This window comes from Hemitrygon akajei, chromosome 9 (genome assembly GCF_048418815.1).
Source record: "Hemitrygon akajei chromosome 9, sHemAka1.3, whole genome shotgun sequence".
Lineage (NCBI taxonomy): Eukaryota > Metazoa > Chordata > Chondrichthyes > Myliobatiformes > Dasyatidae > Hemitrygon > Hemitrygon akajei.
In genome coordinates, this window is record NC_133132.1 from 86,722,748 (window position 1) to 86,737,181 (window position 14,434).

A 14,434-nucleotide genomic window follows, 5' to 3' on the forward strand; every position below is an offset into this window, starting at 1 on the left:
TAGAGTCACAGAGAAGAACAGCACAGAAACAGGCATTTCGGCCTACTCTACACAGAAACCATTTAAATTGCCTACTCCCATTGACCTGCACCGGGACCATAGTCCTCCATATCCTACTATCCATGTACCTATTCCAACTCCTCTTAAGGAGTTGAACTCGTATGGACCATTTGTGCTGGCAGCTCATTCCACACTCTTAAGACCCGCTAAATGAAGACATTTCCCCTCATGTTCTCCTTAAACTTCTCACCTTTCACCATTAACCCATGACCTTCTGGTTGTCATCCCACCCAACTTCAGTGGAAAAAGCCTGCTTGCATTTACCCTATCAATACCCCTCTTAATTTTGTGTACTTCTAGCAAATCTCCTCTCAGTCCTCTATGTTCTGAAGAGTACATTCCTAAGCTATTCGATAACTCAGGTCCTCCAGATCCCGCAACATCCTTGTAAAATTTCTCTACACTCTCTGCACCTTGTTGACATCTTTCCTGTAGGAAGGTAGCCAAAACTGCAGAGTTGTCCTCATCCCTGTAGCCTCGCTCTTTATCCTCAGCAAATGCCAGTAGGAGGAGGACAGCCAGATGATCAGATTTCCCAAAAGCAGACTAGGGATGGAATAGTAGGGCTTCCTTATGGTAGCATAGCTGTGGTCTAATGTGTTGGGACCTCTGGTGCCGCAGATAATATATTGATAATAATTGGGCAGAGATTTCTTCAACTGCAAAACTCTTCTTCTGCTGTTTCTGCCTTTGTGTCTATTTCTTTAGCCAGGAGATTTCAGTCCAAACCATGGACCCTTTATCCATTTCCAGTACTCCTGATCCACCTGGACTCTTTCCTCGGGCCAGTTTCCCTCTCTAGATCAGTTCATTCAAACTGCTCCCATGACATTGACCACTTGACTTTTCAATTTCTCTCTCAAGCTCTAGCCTACCTACTTCTGAAACCAGAGCTCTGTACAGCACTACACTCAATACCACTCTGAACTTCTGCAGCCCTCTGTTTACCAAGAACCAACTCCAATACCATCATCAATTCCACTGAGAAAGGGAGTGCTGTTGTGGGCCAAGTGAACAGACCCCTATCCGATCAGACGTCAGCTCTCTACACCTCCTCTTACCTCCCTTTGGATCGTGACGTCCACCATCAAAATTAGGCCATGGTCTCCCATTGACTTCATTTTCTCAGGAAAAGTTCCCTCCACAGTTGCAAGTCTTATCACATCCAGGCCTCACACGATTCACTGTAGTTTAGCAATGTTATATCCATTTAGACAATCACATGAAAAGCCAGGGAATAGAGGGATGCAGATCATGTGCAGGCAGATGGGATTAGATTAATATGGCATTGTTGTCGACACAGACCTGGTGAAGTGAAGGGCCTGTTTCTGAGCTGAACTGTTCCCTGCTTCTATGCCCTGGTACATTGCTGCTTTCTGGACTCAGTATGTAATTCATAACTTCAGGTAACTTGATTTCTCAGTCTGTATCAGTCCTCCTTTTGAGATATTTGTTCATTTTAATTTCCTTTGTTTTCTTTCTTCTCTTAACAAATGGAGGAAATGACCAGCTTGACCTGACCTCCTGATCTGCATTTCACAATTCTGACATTCCTGGATGTTCTCACTCTCTAACAGTTCCAATTCACTCCTGGACCTAATGGTTTTGTCTACAGTTTATACCTACAGTCACCCAGGTATTAATCTATCACAAATGCTCATTCTCCCACATGCCCCCCATCAAACCCCCCACCACAGTTTAACAAACTTTTTTTCTCTTCTTCCGGTTCTGACGTATACTCTCTGGTTTGAAATGTTAACTCTAATTTCCTTTCCAAATGTAGGCAGCCCTGCTGAGTATTCCCAGCATTTCCTGTTTTTATTTTAGATCTTCATGGACACTGCTGTAAGTTTGGTTTCTGCCGACCTTACCATTTTTGAGTGTGGACTCAATTCAGTGTACCAAAGCAGAATTGAGCGTGCCAACAATAGGTAATTTCAATATCTAAGCACTATAGATTTCAGTACAGCAGTAAATTACAGGCAGTAAACACTCTGGCAAATAAATGCATTCATGTTTAAGATGGTAGCCATATACAATATCAAATAAAAATTTAAAGTCTTTGATCTTTTAGTCAGCAGTGTTCCAAAAACTACCGAAAGAAACAACTTGACTGAAGCTATGTCAGACCTTCAGTGAAAGAGTGGGAGCTTTTCAAGTTGGCTTCATTGGGGTGATGTTGGTCTGCTTTTCACATTATATCCTGGAGACCTGAATGACAAAGTTGATGGCTTTGTGTCCAAGTTTGCAAATGATACAAAGGTATATGGAGGGGCAGGTAGTGTTGAGGGAGCAGGGAGTCTGCAAAAGGACTTGGACATACTATATATTATGTAAAATGCTGTAGGGTTTCACTGCTGTGTAACATGCTGTAAGGTTTCACTGATAATGTAATGGTTTCTCTGTAGCTGCAATATTTGGGTTATGACTAGAGATAACAGGGTTTGGAACGGTGTTGTTCTTTCTTGTGAGCTGGAAGAGAGATTTTCATGGTCTTTTTGCCAGAGAGAGATGTGGAGAGAAGACGCGAATGGAGAGAGCTGGTAGACTGCCAGACGGGATGGACTTGGAGTGAGGGTCTGAAGAGCAGCAATGAATGGAGGAGTTCGATGGTGAACAATCAGCTCACCTGTGAGCTTCAACATTGCACAATAGACTGTTTCATAAGATTGGGCTCTTTTTTCTTTCTTTTCATTTTCTTTACTAACCATATAGTCGAAGTAAGAGTTATAAAGCTTAATCGTTTAATCGCATATTGTGTACTGTTTGTTATTTCACAGTACTGATTTGTAACAGGGGACACATCACGCAGCATTCTGCCAAACAAGATTTCTTAAGTTTGGCCGGGCCGGTGGCTATCACCCCTTGTATTTAGCCGCTAGCAGAAGCGAGAGTTACAATTAGGAGAATGGGCAAATGAAATTAAGTATAGGAACATGCATGGTCATGCATTTTGGAAGAAGGAATAAAGGAGTAGGCTATTTTCTAAATGCAGAGCAAATTCAGAAATTGGAAGTGCAAAAGAACTTGGGAGTTCCGGTGATGGATCCTGAAAGATGACCACTAAGTTGAGTCAGGAGTAAGGAAAGTAAATGCAAGGCTAGCGTTCATTCTGAGAGGAGTAAAATATAAAAACAAAGATGTAACGCCAAGGTTTAATGAGGCATTGGCCAGACCACATTGAGTAGTTTTGGACCCCATATCTAAGAAGACATGCTGGCATTGGAGGGGGCCCAGCAGAGTTTTATGAGAATTATTGCAGGAATGAAAGGCTTCATGTATGAGGAGCACTTTATGGCTTTGTGCCTGTACCTGCTGGAGTTTCGAAGAATGAGGGGGGGATCTCATTGAAACCTACGGAATGTTGTATGGCCTGGCTAGAGTGAGCACTGAGAGGATGTTTCCAATAGTGAGAAATGTAGGACCAGAGGGCACAGTCTCAGAGTAGAAGGTTGTATCTTTAGGATAGAGACAAGGAGGATTCTCTTTGCTAGAGGGTGGTAAATCTGTGGAATTTATTTCCACAAATGACTGAAGAGGCTGAATCATTGGAATATTGAAAGCGGAGGTTGATATTTTCTTGAATAATAGGGGTGTTAAAGGCTATAGTGAGAACACAGGGGAATGGTGCTAAGAGGGAAAATAAATCAACCATGATTGAATGGCAGAGCACACTTAATGGGCCAAATGGCCTAGTTCCTATGCCTTATGGCTTAACTGCGGAGAATTGTCAAATATAAATGTTTCTGATTGTATTTGACATTCACACACATTTAAACTGTATTAATAATAAATTAAATTCATAAAATGTAAATTATTGGTATTCTATTAATGTTACTAATGACATTAAAATTGCAATTAGTTGGTAAATTTTAATATATTTGAAAGCTCTAGTATTAAGTCATCTGCCAGAGTAAATAAATGTCAGATTTATTGAAGGAAAACTTCAAATCTTTAAGATAAAACAGGATTGACAAAATACCAGAGTACTTTACTTCATTAATCATTTAACATTGAAACCTGATGGATATCTTACCATTTCTAATGAAGATTGATTTTAAATCCTGGAATAAGTTTGAAAAGTTTTGTAATGTCAAATTATGTACAACTACAGAATGAACATTCCTTGGCCTATCATCTCATTGAGGAGTACAATCACATGATTCTATTTCTATATTTGGAATCAGACAAACCACTCTCAGACTCTTTCTCTGTCCCTTCAATCTGAAGGCCTAGTAATTGGATCATGCCTGAGTTTGATTAATCGAATTCTTCAGTTGAGTGCACAAAGAAACTGCAAATGAAGTTTATTGACTATGATATGACTGGAGGAGTTATTTTTCTATCTATTCATTTTAGAGACTAGCCATTGCTGACAAGGCCAGTTTGCCATCAATGCTTGTCCTTGAGAAGGTGGTGGTAAGCCAGTCTTCTTGGAGCACAGCTGAAGAAGGTAGTCTTACAACTCCACTGAGGATGGAGTTCCAAGATTTAGACTCAGTAACACTGAATGTTGGAAACTGCAGAGAGTAGTGCAGGGACATTCAATGGCTTCATTATTAGGAACAAGAAATACAGGAGGTACATGATAAAGTGGCCACTGAATATATATTTGTGGTCTTCTGCTGCGGTAACCCAACTACATCAAGATTCAACACGCATTCAGAGATAGTCTTCTGCACACCATTGTTGTAAAGTATGGTTATTTAAGTTACTGTTGCTTTCCTGACAGCTTGAATTAGTCTGACCATTCTCCTTTGACCTCTCTCATTAACGAGGTATTTTCATCCACAAAACTGCCACTCACTGGATGTTTTTTGTTCTTTGTAAACTCTAGAGACTGTTGTGCGTGAAAATCCCAGGAGATCAGCAGTTTTTGAGATACTCAAACCACCCCTTCTGGCACCAAACATCATTCCATGGTCAAAGTCACTTAGATCACATTTCTTCCCCATTCTGATGTTTGGTCTGAACAACAACTGAACCTCTTGACCATGTCTGCATGTTTTTTATGCATTGAGTTGCTGCCACATGATTGCCTGATTAGATATTTGCAGTAACGAGCAGGTGTACAGGTGTACCTCATAAAGCAGCCACTGAGTGTACATCATGAGCTCATTCCTCCATCCCATCGAATGTGTCCATCAGAAACACTGATGCTAGAAGGCACTATCACCAAGGAATCACATCATCTGCACCACGCCATCTTAACACAACTATCTTCAGGGAGGAAGTACAGAAACCAGAAGTCCCTTACCTCCAGGTTCAGGAACGGCAACTTTATCACAACCATCAGGTTCTTAAACCAACCTGCTGAACCCTAACCATACCTCAGCAACCGGACACTACAGACCACTTCTTGCACTACCATATACTCATCTCCAAATGTGTTTTCTTCACTAATGTCTTGTTTTACACAGTATTTGTTCTTCATGGTCTTGTGTAATTATATTCTGTATGTTGCCTGAATCTACATGCCAGCGATATTGTTGTAAGCAAGTTTTTTTCTTTGTACCTGTATCTCACTGCACTTAAAGATTAAAGAGAAAGATATTTTAATGATTAACTTTTAAAGATTGGCTTCATTTATCACATGCACAGAACATCAGAACTAACAGTGAAATGCATCATTTGTGTCAAATCAAATTAGTGAGAATTCTGCTGGGGGCAGCCTGCAAGTGTTGACTCACTTCTGGCACCTAAGAAGCATGCCAACAACTCACTAATCCTAACATCATAGGAATGTGGGAGGAAACCAGAGCACCCAGAGGAAACCCACCTGGTCACGGGGAGAACATAAAAACTCCTTATAAGTAGCAGCGGGAATCGAACCCGGAGCTTAGAGCTGGTGCTGTAATAGCAACACACTACTGTGTCACTTCATCACAATAAACTTGACCTGATTATATAATATTTCATCTACAATTCATTGAGCTATTTCCTATGACTTAACTGGACTTTTTTGGTTCAGTAATAATGACACTTCCTACAAGCTTCCTATCTCCCCAAATGATCTGAAATCAGTTTCCAAGTATGATGGTAAGAACCTGCAGGCATTTTTACTAAATACTACCTACAAGATCTTTACTTCTAAATATCAAAACTATCATTGTTCTTTTGCTTGCCACCAGCACATTCTGTGACTTATAATATTTCTGAGGATCGTATCATTGTTTTCATTGTGCCTGCTGAACCACTTACTGATGATCAAGGAAAGGGCTTTCTATTTCCTTCCCTCCAAACTTATATCTGCATGCCTTAACTCTGTTTTATCCCCCTGGTTCAGTTCCTTCCTACCTACATCCATGACACTTCACACGCTCTTCATCTTTTCAATGATTTCAACTTCCTTGGCCTCCATTATCTATTTTCATTATGCATGTCCAGTCCCTATACACCTCCATCCCTACCAGAAAGGTCTCAAAGCTCACTGTTCTTTTTCTCGACACCAGACCCAACCAGTTCCCCTCCGCTACCACTCCCCTTTCTTTAGAGGAACTTGTCCTCATTCAATGATTTCTCCTTTGGCTTCTTCTGCTCCCTTCAAACAAAGTGTGTAGGAATGGGCATTTGCATGGGTATCAGCTTTGCCTGCCTTTTTGCCAGCTACATGAACAGTCTATGTTCAAAGCCTACACTGGTGTCCGTCCCCCACTTTTCCTGCACTACGTTGACAACTGTATTGAAGCTGCTTCCTGCAGCCACTCAGAGCTCGTCAAGCTCATCAACTTTTCCTCCAACCTCCACCCTGCCCTCATATTTACCTGGTCCATTTTCGAGACCTCCCTCCCCTTTCTCAACGTCTCTGACTCATCCTCTGGAGTCAGCTTACCTACTGATGTTTATTATAAACCCATGGACTCTCACAGCTACCTGGACTATACCTCTTCCAACCCCATCACTTGTAAAAATCCCATCCTATTCTTTCAATTTCTCTACCTCTCTGAGAATGAGGCTTTTCATTCCAGATCTAATGAGATGTCCTCCTTCTTCAAAGAAAGGGGTTTTCCTTCCTCCACCATCAATGCTGCCCTCACCCACATCTCTTCCATTTTGCACACATCTGCCCACACCCTATCCACCCACCACCTCACCAGGAATAGGGTTCCTCGTGTACTCACCTACCATCCCACCAGCCTTCATGTCCAGCACATAATTCTCTGCAACTTCTGCCATCTCCAATGGGATCCCATAACCAAGCACATCTTTCCCTCCCTTCCCCCTTCCACAGGGATCATTACCCATGCAACTCCCTTGTCCATTTGGCCCTCCCCACTGATATTTCTCCTGGTATTTATCCATGTGAGAGGAACAAGAGCCACATCTGCCCCTGCACCTCCTCCCTCACTAGCTTTCAGGGCCCCAAAAATTACTTCCAGGTGAGGCAATACTTCACCTATGGGTCTGATGGGGTCATCTATTGTGTTTAGTGCTCTCGGCATGCCCTCCTGTATATCGGTGAGGCACTACGCAGATTGGGAAACTGCTTTATTGAGCACCCATGCTCTGACCACCAGAAAAAGCGAGATCTGCCAGCAGCCACCCATTTCAGTTCTCTTTCCAATTCCCAATCTGATACGTCAATCCATGGTTTCCTCTACTGTCATGATGAGGCCACACTCAGGTTGGAGGAGCAACACCTTATATTCCGTCTGGGTAGACTCCAACCTGACAGCATGAACATCGATTTTTCGAACTTACAGTAATTGTCCCACCCCTCATCATTCCCCATTCCCCTACATCACCTTATCTGCTTACCTGCCTGTCACCTCCTTCTGGTGCTCATCCCACTTCCCTTGCTTCCATGGCCTTCTGTCCTCTCCTATCGGATTCCCCCTTCTCCAGCCCTTTATCTCTTTCACCAATCAACTTCACCCCTCCCCCTGCTCTCCCAGTTTCACCTATCACCTACCACCTTGTAGTTCTTCCTCCCCTCCTCCCACCTTCTTACTCTGACTTCTCATCTCCTTTTTCCAGTGCTGATGGAAGTACTCGGCCTGAAACGTCAAGTGTTTACTCTTTTCCATAGAAGCTGCCTGGCCTGCTGAGATCCTCCAGCATTTTGTGTGTGTAACTTGTGTTTACTTGTTTAATTCCATGTGCAATGCCTTTACTCTCTGGTGAGAAGGGACAGTGGCAGAATGGTTAAGTCACTGAAATGGTATCCAGAACCCTGAATCGCTGATCCTGTAGTGGCCTTTCCCAAGAGGAATTCTATCTTCCATTTTTAACGAGTCTTGCCTGCAGGTGATATCAGACCAATCAAAGTGATTGACTTTTTAACTACTTCAGTCAGCAGGCAATCAGAGGTAGAAAATAAATGCTGGACTTGCAAGTGTTGTGAACAAGTAAATGAAGAAAACACAATTGAGATAGTGGACTCCACAGTGACCTTTTGAACTTTCTTCTTCAAGTTCAAGAAGTTCAAAATAAATTTATTACCAAAATACATATATAATGATAACAATAATAAATACTTTATTGATTCTGAGTGGGAAATAATTTCATTACAGCAGCAACATTTATAAAACACACTTAGCAATAATAATAATAAATATAATAGTATTAACTAATAATAAAGTACAGAATAATAATATACACAATAATAATTTGCCAATGTGCAATGATAATGTACGAAGTAATAAAACAGAGACTATTGTACCATGATGTGTGCTCTCCTGTCACACAGAGATGAACTATTGTATATGTTTATTGCATTTGCTAGGAAAGTTTTTCTGAAACAATCCTTGTGACAGTGGAGCTGAATGACTCTGTTCAAAAGGGTGCTCAGCTGCTTATTCAGTGGGTCATGGAGAGGATGTGCCAGATCGTCCATAATGGATAACAGTTTGTTTAGTGACCTCCTCTCCACCACTAACTCAAAAGAGGCCAGATTGTAGCCAAGGATGGGCCCATCCTCTTTGACGAGTTTATTTAGTCTTTTTGCATCACCAGAACTGATATACTACCTTGAGGTCCATTTTCTTGCAGCATTCACAGTAGAACAAAGATATACAATGGAATCAATGGAAAACTACACAAGAGAGAAACACAAACAACCCATGTGCAAAAGAAGACAAGCTGTGCAAATACCAAAAAAAACAAATAATGAATAAATACTGAGTACCTGAGTTGTAGAATCCTTGTACAATCCTAGGTTGAGGAAGGAGTTCAGTGTTGAGGTGAGTGAAAGTCAGGAGCCTGATGATTGCAGGGTTCTGAACCTGGTGGCGTGGGATCTAAAGTTCCTGTACCTCCATTGCTCAGTTGCTCCAGCAGCACTTAAACCAAGTGGATAATTTGGTTAATCTCAAACATCATGTAGAAATTGAAGCTTGTGCAGCCATGGCATTTGCAGCCTTTACTTATTCGTCTTTTTCTTGATCTGAAGAGAATGGTGACAACAGATTACTGCTTTAAATGATACTAAAGGTAGCTTTGTTTTTATGCAGTATGAAATTCCACTCTTTGTATATTGTGTTGGCAGTAAATTTAATTGGTTTATAATTGAACTTGTAAGTGTATTACAAATCACGTGCCAATTAAATGTTGGTATGAAACATATTTTCCTGAGAAAAAATTAAATAATAAATTGAACATCTGCTTGCAAAGGTACATCTAATTTGCATTCTCAATGTGAGTAGACAGCCTTAGTTAACTATCTTCACCGAGTTTACTTGTATGAATAAAGAGGTAAAGCTATGCAAAAAGTACTTTTAATTTGCTTCCTTCTGATTAGTTTCTGGCATCAAGCAGCTCTACGCAGAGATAAAACGAGATAATATTTCAGGAAAATGACCGCTCAACAGCTCTGCTGAAAGGTCATCAATATGAAACTTTGATTCTGTTTCCCTCTGCATGGATTCTGTTGGACCTGCTGAGAGTTTCCGGTATTTTCTCTTTTATTTTGGACTGTCGGCATCAGCAGTCAATATATAGAGTATCCTACTCACCTCATTATAGGAAGGCTGTGGAAGCTTTAGAAGAGGGCACAGAGATGTACCAGGATGCTGCCTGGACAAGTGGGTATGTCTTATGAAGATAGGTTGAGGAGCTAAGGCTTTTCTGTTTGGAATGAGGAGGATGTGAAGTGACTTGAGAGAGGGGTACAAGATGATAAGAGGCATAGATCAAATGTATGATCAGAGGCTTCCCCCCCACCCCCAAGGTGGAAATGGCTAATACCACGGGACATAGTTTTAAGATGATTGGAGGAACGTATAGTGGGGAGGCCAGAAATAAACTATTTACACAGAGAATGATGGGTTCATGGAATGACCTGCCAGGGGTGGTGGTAAAGGCAAATATATTAGGGATATTTAAAAAGCTTTTAGGTAGACACATGGATGATAGAAGAATGGATAGCTATGTAGGAAGGAAGGGCTAAATTGAGATTAAAAGCTCAGCACAACAATGTGGGCCTAAGGGCTTATACTATGTTGTAATGTTCTATGTTCTACTTATGAGGGACCAATAGCAAGTAACAAATGGCAGTCAGGGAGCACTTCAACTCCAGTTAACTTATTTCTCTTAGTTTTAAGATAGTAATGGATAAAGATAGGGCAGGGTTACAAGTTTGGGTCCTAAACTAAAACAAGGCTAACTTGGAAGAAATTAGTAAAAATCTGGCTGAAGTCGATTTGGTGGGCCTGTTGGAAAGAAAAGGAATGAATGGCAAGTGAGAGACTTTTAAGAGTGAATAACAAGAGTACAAGAGCAACATATTCGTGTCATGGTGAAGGATGAGCATGGCAAGTTTGGGGAACCATGCCTGATGAGAGACAAAGATTTTCATCAAGATAAAGAAGGAATTGCTTTCAGGAGGTCAGAAATAAGTGATTCTCTCAATGACTTTAGAAAGATAAAGAATATTCTTAACAGGGAAATCAAGAGGGTGAAGAGAGGTTATGAGATGGATCTGGCAGTTAAGGTTGAAGAAAATCCCAAAAGGTTCTATAGCTATATTAAGAGTGAAAGGGTGGCTAGGGTGAGAATAAGTTTTCTTAGAGCTCAGCAGGGCTACCTATGTCCAAACCACAGGAGAGCAGTCGGATTTTAATTGAAAATTTCTCCTCATTATTTACTGAGGAGCAAATCATGATTGTTCAAGAGATGAGGAAACAAGTGGAAATGGGTTGGAGCCTATTTACACTAGAGAGGAGGTATTTACTGTCTTACAGTGCATTCGGGTAGATAAATCTCCAAGGCCTGACCAAGTGCATCCTTGAACTGTGTGGGAGGCTAGGGAGAAAATTGCAGAGACACTTGCAAAGATATTTAACTTCATTGACATTAGAATATTAATTCCTCCGTCTCCACAGCATCTACTCACAGGATGAGGCTTTTCATTCCAGAATGAAGGAGATGTCCTCCTTTTTCAAAGAAAGGGGCTTCCCTTCCTCCACCATCAATGCAGCCCTCAATCACATCTCTTCTGTTTCATGCATGTCTGCTCTCACCCCATCAGTATCTATGGAAAAGAGTACAGTCAACGTTTCAAGCCAAGATCCTTCAGCAGGACTGGAGAAAAATTATGTGGAGTAAATTTAAAAGGTGAAACTGGGAGGGGTGAAATAAAGAGCTGGGAACTTGGTGAAAGAGATACAGGGCTGGAGAAGGAGGAGTCTAATAGGAGAGGACAGAAGGCCATGGAAGAAAAAAAAGTGGGGAAGAGCACCAGAGGGAAGAGATGAGCAGGCAAGGTGAGAGAGGGAAAAGGGATTAGGAATGGTGAAGGAGGTGGGGGCAGGCACCACTGGAAGTTCAAGAAATCGATGTTCATGTCATCAGGTTGGAGGTTACCCAGATGGAATATAAGGTGTTGTTCCTCCATCCTGAGTGCAGCCTCATCACGACACTAGAGGAGGCCATGGATTGACATATCAGAATGGGAATGGGAAGTGAAATTAAAATGAGTGGCCATTGAGAGAACCTGCCTCTTCTGGTGGATGGAGGGTAGGTGCCCGGTGAAGCGGTCTCCCAATCTACGTTGGGTCTCACCAATATACAGGAGGCCACATCTGGACCACCGGATACAGTATATGACCCCAAAAGACTCACCTGTCGCCTCACCTGGAAGGACTGTTTGGGGCACTGAATGGTAGTGAAGGAGGAGGTGTAGGGGCAGATCCCACTTGCAAAGATAAGTACCAGGAGGGAGATCAGTGAGGAGAAATGAATGGACAAGAGAGTCGCTTAGGGAGTGATCCCTGCAGAAAACAGAAAGTTGGGGGGAGGAAAGGGAAAGATGTGCTTGGTGCTAGGATCTGGTTGGAGATGATGGAATTTCCAGAGAATTATGGTAGGTAAGGACAAGAGGAAAAGGACGGGGTGAGGGCAAACGTGTGTGAAATAGACAAGATGCATTTGAGGGCAGCATTGATGGTGGAGGAAGGGGAATCCCTTTCTTTGAAGGATGACATCTCCTTCATTCTGAAATGAAAAGCCTCATCCTGAGAGCAGATGTGGCAGAGGTGGAGGAACTGAGAGAAGGGGATGGCATTTTCACAAGTAACAGGGTGGGAAAAGATATAGTCCACATAGCTGTGAGAGTATGTGGGTTTACAATAGGCATCAGTAGATAAGCTGTCTCCAGAGATAAAGACAGAAAGATAGAGAAAGGGGAGGGAGGAATCGGAAATAGACCAGGTAAATTTGAGGGCAAGGTGGAAGTAGGAAGCAAAGTTGATGAAGTCAATGAGCTCCACATGGGTGTAGGAAGCAGCAGCAATGCAGTCGTTGATGTAGCGTAGGAAAAGTGGTGGGCGGACACCAGTGTAGGCTTGGAATATAGACTGTTCCACATAGCCAACAAAAAGGCAGGCATAGCTGGGACCCATGCGAGCACCCATGGCTACACCTTTTGCTTGAAGGAATTTGGAGGAGCCAAAGGAGAAATTATTAAGAGTGAATACAAGTACCATTAGGTGGAGGAGAGTGGTGGTAGGGGGGAACTGGTTGGACCTGGTGGCCAGAAGGAAATGGAGAGCTTTGAGGCCTTCCTGGTTGAGGGATGAAGGTGTACAGGAATTGGACATCCAATGTGAAAATAAAATGATGGGGGCCAGGGAACTTGAAATCATTGGAAAGATCCAGAGCCTGTAAAATGTCGCGGATGTAGGTAGGAAGGAAATGAATTAGGGGGTATAAAACAGAATCAAGGAATGTAGATACGAGTTCAGTGTGACAGAAACAAGTTGAAACAATGGGTCTCCTGGACAGGTCTACCAGGTTTATGGATCTTGGGTAGGAGGTAGAAACAAGGCAGGAACTATGAGATTGGGAGCAGTGGATGGGAGATCCCAGAGCTAATAGGGTCGATGATAATGTGAGAAACAATGGCCTGGTGCTCCTTAGTGGAGTAAAAGGAGGTGTCTGAGACTAGTTGCTGGGCCTCAGCAAGGTAGGGGTCAGTACGCCAAACTACTACAGAACCCCCCTTATCTGTGGGTTTGATGGTGAGGTTAGGATTAGTGCGGAAAGAGTGGAGAGCAGAGCGTTTGGAAGGAGTGAGGTTGGAATAGGAGAGAGGAGTGTTGAAGTTGAGAGGGTTGATGTCCCATCGGCAGTTGGCAATAAAAAGTTCCTGAGCAGGCAGAAGATCAGAGTGGGGTGTCCAGGAAGAGGAGGAGGTTGAAGATGGGAGAAGGGGTCATCGGTGCAGGATGGAGAGTCCTTGCCAGAGAAGTAGGCACAGAGATGGAGGCAATAGAAGAAAAGCTCAGCGTCATGGCGGTGCAGAACTCACTGAGTGTGGTGCAGGGGTACAAAGGTGATGCCCTTACTAAGGACAGAACATTCTGCCTCAGAGAGGGGAAGGTCAGAGGGAATAGTGAAGATGCAGCAAAGATGAGAGCTGAGAGGGTTGGTAGTGTCTGAGGAGAAGGGAGTTTTGGGGTGTTCAGGGATGGGAGGGTGAGAAGAAGATGGATTGGCAAATGGATTTCATGGTGATGAATTTTGAAAAGTCTAATCACATGAAGACTTATGCTATGAAACATGAGGTACTAGAGAATGTAATGGAACAGACGGACCCAGGAACATGAGTACATAGTTTTTGAAAGCAGCAGAACAGGAGACATGGTGGCGAAAAAGGCATTCAACATTAGTCGGCCACAGAGGATAGGAGTGGAACATTACAAGTTGTTGGTGAAGCTGCACATGGAGTACTATGTACTGCTGTGGCTACTCTGTTTTAGAAATGACTGGTTAAACTGGAAAGGTTTATGAGGATGGTGCCAAGACCAGGGGGCCAGGCTAGGTCTTCATTCAGAATCAGAATCAGGTTTATTATCACCAGCATGTGACGTGAATTTGTTAACTTAGCAGCAACAGTTCAGTGCAATACTTAATCTAGCAGAGAGAGAGAAAAAAA